We start from the raw sequence: 9357 nt of genomic DNA on the forward strand, positions 1-9357 counted from the left end.
AAGTGCACAGCAAGCAAGATCAATCTTCCCATTTTCTGTGGCTTTTGGTGAGAACTTCTGCAAGACCAACATCTGCTATTACATTTTTATACATGCATGATATATTGCAGCCCAGACACAGGAATGTTTTTAAATAGCAAATGATAATGCAAAAGACATGATAATAAAGGAAAATTTAGTACAGATTAAAAATAAAAATGACTTTTTTTTTTCTTATTTTGTTTATGTTTTGAAGAACTAAAGGGGAGAAGAAAGCATTTGTATTACAAACTTCTTGACCTACTTCTAAGGGCATGCATGCACCACTCCAGGAGTTTCATGCGTTTCATGAGTTTCAATAACTTTTTGTTATTTTCTTGTTAGGATGATCTTTATATTAAGCAGGATTATATAGGAGCTGCCTGGGACAAAATAGTCATGCAGTAGCAGTGCAAAGAAATTTGAAGGTGGATATTTGCCAAGTAAATCTGGACAAGACACAGGAAAGAAGAAAAGACACACAAAAGTCATAAGTATTCTCTGCCATTTGAGACTGAATCCATCTCCAGCTGCAGTGTGCATGGCTGTGCACACAAGTGAGGTGGATTGTACCTTCACTTTAACCATAATTTAGGCATCAAGTCAAAGTTAGTTTCTAGGCTCCCTCTACAGTCAATGGAGAAAAATACTCACCTCTAGAAAACAGGTTGCCCTGCTTTCCTTCGACATGTATTTTACAGACTTCAAGGTGACTTGGTAGGACTTTGCGAACAGCAAAGTGAATTGCCTGTGTATTTGAGCACCTCAACAATAAAGGCAGGGGCATGGAAATGGCCATCTCTGCTTATAGTTTTCCATTCATCGTTTAGCAATCAAACAGAAAAAAATCTAAGTCTTTTTAGGTATCTGTGAAGATGACTTCTATCCTCTATGACAAAAGGAGACCTTTGGTCAGTTTAACCAATGTATGATTTTTATGTAGGTAATATTTCTTCATATACATTGATTCTAAAGTTTAATAAAGTTTCATATATAGATTTTGAATTATTTCCTTTAAAGCCATTAAGTGAGGCTAAATTCCTCTTCTTCCACAACCTCAGCAGGAGATTTGTTATTTGAGAATTTGTTATCATCACCTGTCACTAGCAGGAGGCAGCTTTTGTCTCTCGTGGTCCCTATCTTCACTGCATTAACCACCATATATGAAGAAAATATCAGACTGCCATAAGTTTTGTTCATCATCACCCTCTGCAGATTGAGCAAGTCTGGTTCAGTCTCTTTCTTAAGCTGTTCCTGGCTGTGACCTCATCTCTTTGAATGATGAAGTTTTGTTCTGGGTTATTTGGTTTGTTTTTTGGTTTGGTTTGGGTTTTTTGTTTTGTTTTTTGTTGGTTTGGTTTGGTTTGGTTTTTTGTGGGTTTTTGTTGTTTGTTTGTTTTATTATTTTTCTAAATGGACACTGCTGAAAGTGAAATAATTCTTTCCTCTTCTTAAGGACTATGCTTTAGAAGGAGATCTTGAAGGAGGTCTGAGTGATATATTCATACAACAGACAAGAACAAGTTGTTCCAGTGACAAATACAAAAGATAAATGTTAGGATAACCTTTGTGATAAATATTCTGTGTGAATTTAAATGAGAACTAAAAAAAGAGAGGGCTCAGACAGAAGGCAGTGAGAAAAATTTTCTCATGGCAAAATATACAAAATTGATTTTCCTTTGGAGATCTAAATTAATATGGATATTGCAAATGCAGTGTCCAGCTTCAAAAAGAGAGAGGAAGAATGAGGCTATTTCTGCCCTCTAAAATGTATACTCTCAGAGCAAGGTATGAACAAGCTGTAAGTAGGGCTCCTGAGTTAGTATTCACTGCTCCAGGTCCCAGATTCTGCCAGCAGACACTGATGAAAAGCTGCAGAAAATGGACACTATTGACAGCCACTGACAACCTCAAAATCCAAGCTAGTAATAAGCACTCCAGTGTTTCTCTCTGGTAACTAGAAGGGAAGCAGTGTTATTGCAGCATGCTTTTCTTAGCACTGCATCCTGATCAAAACTTAATAGGTAATTGTGAACCAGGGCTTTATTTTCTCAGGGTGCAGTGATTAATGCTCCATTGCATTGTCCCACCACAGCTGCTGTGTTTTAATCAAACGTAGCATGCTACAGTGGCATTTGAAAACATGCAGTTTTAAGCCACTCTGGTTTGTTCCATACTCTTGGCCTTCAATTAAACGAACAATAAATACCTCTATTATAGTGCTGGAATGACTGACATATTTCTGTACTCACCTTTGAAAAGTCAGTTTTTCTGGACACTGTGAACAGTAGATCACAGCTTCATGGTTGGTGCCAAATCTGCTGACAGAGCAGAGAGCTCATACATCAAGAACACTGCAGTTTCTTGGTAGGATCTCCAAAACATAAAATACCCGAGAAAATAGAAGCTCAATTTCTTCTCCTGTTTAAGATATGTGGGTTGGGTTTTTTTGTTTGGTTTTGTGGTGTTTTGTTTGTTTGTTTGTTTGTTTCATTTTTTTGTGGGGGGAGGGTGGGTTGTACCTCAGAGGAGATATAAGTACCAAGAGACTACGTTCTTCAAATGTGGTAGAATGTAAAAATTAAAGAGAGGATTTTGTTTGAAAAGCTGCAAAAGTTAGGAATAACTGTCTCAGGAATAATCTGAGGAGTGATGCAGAACCATAAAAAGATACACCCATGCATTTAAGAATATGGAAATCATACTGAAATTTCAAGTGCTTGTGTGAAAACTCTATTATTAGTAGGAAGCAGCTTGAATTTTACTTAATACCACCAGCATCCATGCTCATCTTTTACATGACTATGCACACATATTCTAAAAGTTCAATGAAAGGGGTAGTGATCTCCTTAGCTGCCCTATACATCCAGTGAAGCAGGCTTGCTCTTCTCCTTTTCTTCCACATACATCCTCACAGAGCTGTCCTGCCCCGGGGTCAGGACAAAAACTTGCTGGGGGAAACCTGAAGTGAAACCACCACAGTCCTCAAATCCATGCTTACATGCCGCTGGCATGAGCTGGGAATCTCAACACTTTTTATTAATCAAGCACATCATTTTCTGGAAAAAATGACTGGTGTTGGTGTGTTTTACAGCTACCTTTTTCAGGAGCATATGAAAGCTGTAACACAAAGCTATAACACGAAACAGGAGATCTGTGTATAAGATTATGAAAACAGTAAGCTCTTAATGCCTACAACAGAAATGCTCCTGTGGCAGAAACAGATAAACAGATAATATGTAACTCTCCACTTCCCTAAAGCTAATAGAAGTGCTTTGGAGGCCTTGTTCTGCTGCTGAATATTTTTTCATGCTCTTTTCTCTTGTCTTCTTAAACCTCTAAGGTGAAAAAACTTTGTCCCCATAGTGGCCCTCTCCATACTAACAAGATGTATCTACTCATAACTAATCAGGCTATTCCCTGCCTGGCTGATGAACAAGAGAGCATTGCAGGCAGAGACAAAATTGCATATTTATTGAGGTCTCTCATAACAGTTTAGCTTTCTAATAAATTAGGTAAGCATAAGCTTTACTTACACAGATTCACCCAAACCCCTTCTCCTCCTCTCTGTCATAACCAACTGGAGAAAATTCTGGTAAAAACTACCATGAAACAACTCCTCTTGAAGGAGCTATACTTGATTCTCCCTTGAATCCCCAGCCTCCTCTTTTCCACAGTTCCCCTGGCATAGGTCAGAAGGGTTATGACCCCACTGCCTGGCCCATGTCCCAGGTTGGGCAGAAGACTTAGGACCAGGTGTCACACAGAGTCAATGTGTTCTCTCTGCAGAAGGGACCCCAGCTGATGGGGCTGCCTCATGGCTCCTCTGGCTGCACCAACATCACTACCATGAACCAGTCTCCTTGTGCATGTTTCTAATCAACCCAGATATCATTGAGCTGGCCCTCAGAATGTCCCCACAACAACAATGTGAGTATAGCTCAGGGGGCTGCCCAGAGAAGGACCATCAGTGTCAACAACAACAGTACACAAATAAGCGATGCACAATGCAAGTGCTTACCACTCATCCACTGAACAACACCCAGCCCATTCCCAGCTTGTGGTCTTGGAGGAGAGAAAATCCCAGAACTGCAATCACTCAAAGTGAGAGCTTCGAGGCCAGCCCTCATCTATATGCTGAGCATGATGTTGCATGATACAGAATATCTCTGGCAAATTTGGATCTGGTACTCTGGCTATGCTCCCTCCTATCTTCTTGTGAACCTGAACACTAGGAAAGCATGGGAAGTTGAAAAGTTCTTGACTTCTTAGCAACAACTTAAAACATCCATATATTATCAATATTCTTTTCATGCCAAATACCATATGAAATATAAATCACAGTGCTATTCTAGCTACTAAGAAGAAAATTAGCTTTATCTTAGCCAAAACTTGGGCAAGGACTGGTGAGAGGTGAGGACTGGGGGAAGAGTCATACTGCTGAGGTATGCCAGGAAACTTTGGTCCCCCTGGAAAAGCATGCCTTATTCTCAGCTGCCCTGGGTATCACAACTTCAGCTCTTTTAATGCAGAAATGGCCACTTTGCCATTTGAAAATTCCAGTTGTCTTTCTGTCTGTGAGCTTTTGGAAACACCTAGTTTGTGCACAAGCTAACATTTGTTGAATGCAACTATATCTGCATTAACTTCCCAGTTTTCATTCCTACCAACACTTACATGGGAATAATTTTATCTTTCTAAAAACGTGATAAGTCTAGATTGTCCATCAGTTTTTAACGTTACTGTTTTCAGTATAAGTCCTTGGTAAGGTCAGCAGGTGCCCCAGTTTCATGAATGTCCTGTTTTCATGACAGTCACAGAGATATTAAGGTGCCCTAGTTTTTGAAACTGATGGAGAGCCTTCTGCTGCCTTCGGCACATAATTACTAAGCCTTTGTGAAAGACAAAAAGAGGATTGTCTTGGGAAGGAGAAGCTATTTAAAGTGACAACAAACTAAAATACTGATTTTGGTTTCCTGTTGAAAGTGCATCAAACTCTCCCTGATCATTTACTGTTGCTTTTTGCCATGGCAGGTTGCTCATATTCATAAATATTCCAAGTAAAATTCAGATATAAATGAACTGTAATTTTATTCACTATTAAGATGTGTAATAGATGTCAAGAAAGTTATCAGATTTTGTTCCACCTGAATATTTTTTTTCCTAAGGTTACTGAAAAATACTGAAACCAGCCCACTGATCCGATGCATGTTTTGTTTTGTAATCGAAAGCATTGCCAATTTTTTTTTAAATTAATAGTTAATTTATATTATGTTTACATGCTAACCCAAAGTATTATTTGGTCTTCCCTAATTTTGTCAAAAAGGGAGGGTCAATCTGGCACAGTGAACTGTTCCAAGGCAAGTGATTGATGGTGTCAGCCCTCATTTACCTCAATTATTTCAGGCCTGGCTGCTGAAAATCCCATCTCCAGCTGTGGTTTCTGAGTACCTTCCTGCCTGCTATCCAAGTCATAAAATTAAAACGAGTGAGCTAAAGGAAGAAAATAAGAGTTAAGAATATAAAAGGCTAAGAAAATGCTGTTCGTTTTGGAAACATCAACAATATTTACTTAGTCATGGTTGGATTTCAATACCTTTTTAGCTGACTACCATGTTTCTTCTCAAATGTCTTCATCAGAGCTATGAAGCAAAGCATCTGAGCCAAACATGGGAGGTAATATCTGGCATTCAAAAATTCAGGTATCCTTGAAATTAAATGCAGCAGCAAATCTCATTTCTTTCTTTGCTCTTTCCTTTGTGTTTGTTTAACACTTCCCCTATCACTCAAGGACAATAATGATTAGTTTTGTGGAATATTGAGTTCCTTAAGTCTTTCAAATTTCTTTCTCTACCTATATTGGGTAATAAAGCAAAATTCAGTCCCTTTCTGCCAAGCTATGCTTTTAAATCACTCTTGATCAAGTCAAAGCCCAACAGAGAAAACCAAATGGATGAAAGTCTCTATTTTTAATTTATTATTTTATAAAGTGCATATTGATAGTGATGTTATCTCTTAAAATGCATAATATGCTATAATTATGTGCTTAAATAAAGCTACATGATACTAGTATGTTTCAGTTGTGCATTTTGTTTCCTAATTCCAGCTCTCAACTGGATCTGCATATCTGTTCTTCAGACCTAAGCCTTCTGAATACTTTCTGAAGGGAATTTGATTAGATCCTCACATTTCAAAACAGATGCCTGTGAATGTCCAGGAGTCCTGTAAGCAGAGTGCAAGCTCTATAATTGTATTGCCTAAGATAAAAAATTGCTCCATGTCTCCTGTCCTGAAAGAGAACAGTGATTTGCTGCTAGTGCCCATTACAACCCTCTCTGCACAGGCTGCTTTGTTAAAACCTCTCATCCTCATAAAGGAGGTGGGAAAAATAAACCTAAAGATAAAAAGATAAAAAGCCCACAATAACTGCACACAATTTAGTTCCCAAATGGGGCCTAGTATGATTAAAATAATAAGCATCACACTGTGCTCAACAGCACTTTAATGAGAGTAACTAGGGTATAAAACATTAAACATGTCTCCAATACAAAACATTTTAAATTAAAACTATAACAACAAGTCTGGGAGAGCATGATGGTGTGGAAAAGTCTGCTGTCAGTTTAAGTGTTCTGGCAAAGATGGGAAAATTTTACTAACATGGCCACAGACTGGCCAAAAATTCAACCCATGTCTTCCCCCAGAGAAAACCATATGATGGAAAAGCTCATAAAATGAGAACAATGGAATAGTTTGGGTTGGAAGGAACCTTAAAGACCCTCTAGTTCCATCCACCTCCCACTACAACAGGTTGCTCAAAGCCTCATCCCATCTGTCTTTGGACATTTCCAGGGAGGAGGAATCCATAGCTCCCTGGGCAACCTGCTCCAGTGTCTCACCATCCTCACATAAAAGAATTTCTTCCTTGTGTCTAGCCTAAATCTACTGTATCCCAGCTTAGGGCCATTAGCTCTCTTCTTATCACTCTACACCCATGTGAAATGTCCCTCCACAGCCTGTAGGACACTTTCAGGTACAGAAGTGGTCCTGTCTCTGAAAAAATGTCAGCAATTTCCATGAATCTTTGAACAGTTCCTATATCCTGAGTTATTAATGGTGCCCTTCAGCAGATCCTTGCCTAAATACAGAGAGGGACATGACCTCTGGCTCTCCTAAAGCTGTTGCTATCCCCAGGCCAGTGGGCTGGGGCTGCCAAGACAGTCATCTCACACCACCAGATCAGCAGCAGTTGCCAGAAAATACATCAAGTTGGGAATCTTTAGGAAAAGGAAGAGGCAAAAAAGCATCATCAGACAGAATAAATCTACAGGTTGTTTGCATCTTGAGCACTTAATAGAGATCTTAGGTCTCCATCTCAGAGGATGTTGAGTAGAAGAAGGAAAGGTCCAGTGAAAGCAATGAGAATGTCCAAAGAAGGGGATTGGTTTTAAATGAGGAATGAATAAATAGACTAAGGGCTTACCAGATGGGAAAATAAATAATTGAGGGAGACACAGCACAGGTATTATTCTGACTGATCAGAACATTAATGAGGAAAGAATTTCCCTATTTTTATTAGAGAAAGAAAACAGGGGGATATAACGAAAATAGCAAGGGGCAGATTTAAGGCAAGAAAAATGAGACTGTTTTAACACATTATTTATATAAAACATGAAGTTTACAACTGGATGTGGTGTAACCAGAAGTTTGCATAAAGTCAAGAAGCAGATGGACAAATCAAGGGGACAAAAAATGCAGTAATGTAGGCCAACTACCAAAGGCAAAGTCTGTGTCCCTGCTCAGGAAGTCTCAGAGCCACAAGTTAAAGAAGACAGGAGGAGTATTTTGGGGAAGTATAACTGAGTATGTTAATACTGCTAAATATTTGTTATTGTTAAAATTATATAGTGTTTTTATGTCACCAGTCCTCCTGGGCACTGCTTGAGGACACAGGGTTTGCTATACTTTTCTTGTCGTAACTCTTCTTGTGATTTTATGTTGAATTAAAAACTTAAAAAAAAAAAATTAAAAATGGAACTAGAAAGACATAAAAATGAAGTCCATGGTTTAAATTATGTGGAAGATACACTAGGAGTGTGGGAGTGTGTTGCTATTGTTTAAATTACTGAGACTCTTGTTCAAACTGATTTTTTATACTTTCGGTCATCCTGGAGGTAGCAAACATATACAACTCTTTTGCAGTTACTAAGTGCTGTAAATATTTTTCCTTAGATGACAGGCTCCCTGGAACATCCACTAGTGCCTTTGAAAATTCACTTTTCTATTTGGGAAAATAAATAATTTTGGACAAACTAAGTTTTGCCTGATAAAGAGGTGGTTTTCTATCAGATGTCAATTTTATCTTCTCTGACAAACAGAAAATCTGTTGCTTAACAGCAACATCATACATGGAATGTACTGTGATACATATCAAGAAATACTTCTTCTGTAAATATAAAATATATCACAAATAATAATATGTCATCAGATTAGTCTGGTCTCTCTGGTTACAGAAAAACTGTATGTGTTATCCAGAAAATGTAAATGTGGCCACTGTCTTCAAGTTATATTAGTGTGATATGACGATAGACTTTACAGCCCACACATCAGTCCTGTGATGACAAGGAATCTCCAACTATTTTCTCTTGCTCTTTTAAGAATGGAGATAAAAATTACAAAGGCCTGAGAGTTACCTAAACTGAAGTAAAATCCTATTTTCTGTAGCAGACTTTCTTCTTCTGATTTATGGCACAGATTCAGGCCTCTGGGCCTTTCAAAATACCTGAACACACTTCTTTACATTGCACTTCAAACTGTGTAACTATATTGCCTGTAGCTACATAAGCTTTGAGTTGGTTGTTATAAATTTTCCTGTTTTCTGTAATAGGAATAGGCAGGTTGACAGCATTTGAAGCAGTTCAAGTCACTGCATTTTTGAATTGAAATAATCTATACCCTGCCACAGCAAAATCTTTATACAGTCAGTAATTCTTATGAGAGCATCTGTCTATTGAGTCTGAAAAAAAAAAAAGGAAAATGTAGCTAACTGTAATTAACATTGAGCAGTACCTTAAAAAACTGGGATGGATTTTCTAAGTCCTGTTATTGAACATCTGACTCAGGAACATCTGAGTCTTCATTTTGTTGTGAAAAAGTTGCTGGAAAAAGATCCAGCAAATCCAAAGATTTGTTTATCTTTACTTTGTGTCCCTGAGGAATGATATGCACCAAACACTGCACTATGTCCTTTATACAAGGTGAACTTTGTGTTTTCCCTCCTCTTAAAGTCTACTACAAAAAAAAGATAACTAAAAGGATTTAATTCACTGGTGAACTTCTTAG

At 38.1% G+C, this 9357-nt stretch overlaps 1 long non-coding RNA gene across 1 annotated transcript; it reads right to left on the reverse strand.

Moving 5' to 3' along the window:
- Window positions 1–347: 347 nt before the first annotated feature.
- On the reverse strand, window positions 348–9119 carry LOC115600455. Its single transcript, XR_003988983.1, has 3 exons — window positions 9085–9119; window positions 2271–2336; window positions 348–467 (listed from the first exon to the last, which is right to left on the reverse strand). It is a non-coding gene; the product is annotated as an uncharacterized LOC115600455 (long non-coding RNA).
- Between the last annotated feature and the right edge of the window lie 238 nt (window positions 9120–9357).

The sequence above is a fragment of the Calypte anna genome, chromosome 1, assembly GCF_003957555.1.
Source record: "Calypte anna isolate BGI_N300 chromosome 1, bCalAnn1_v1.p, whole genome shotgun sequence".
NCBI classification, from domain to species: domain Eukaryota; kingdom Metazoa; phylum Chordata; class Aves; order Apodiformes; family Trochilidae; genus Calypte; species Calypte anna.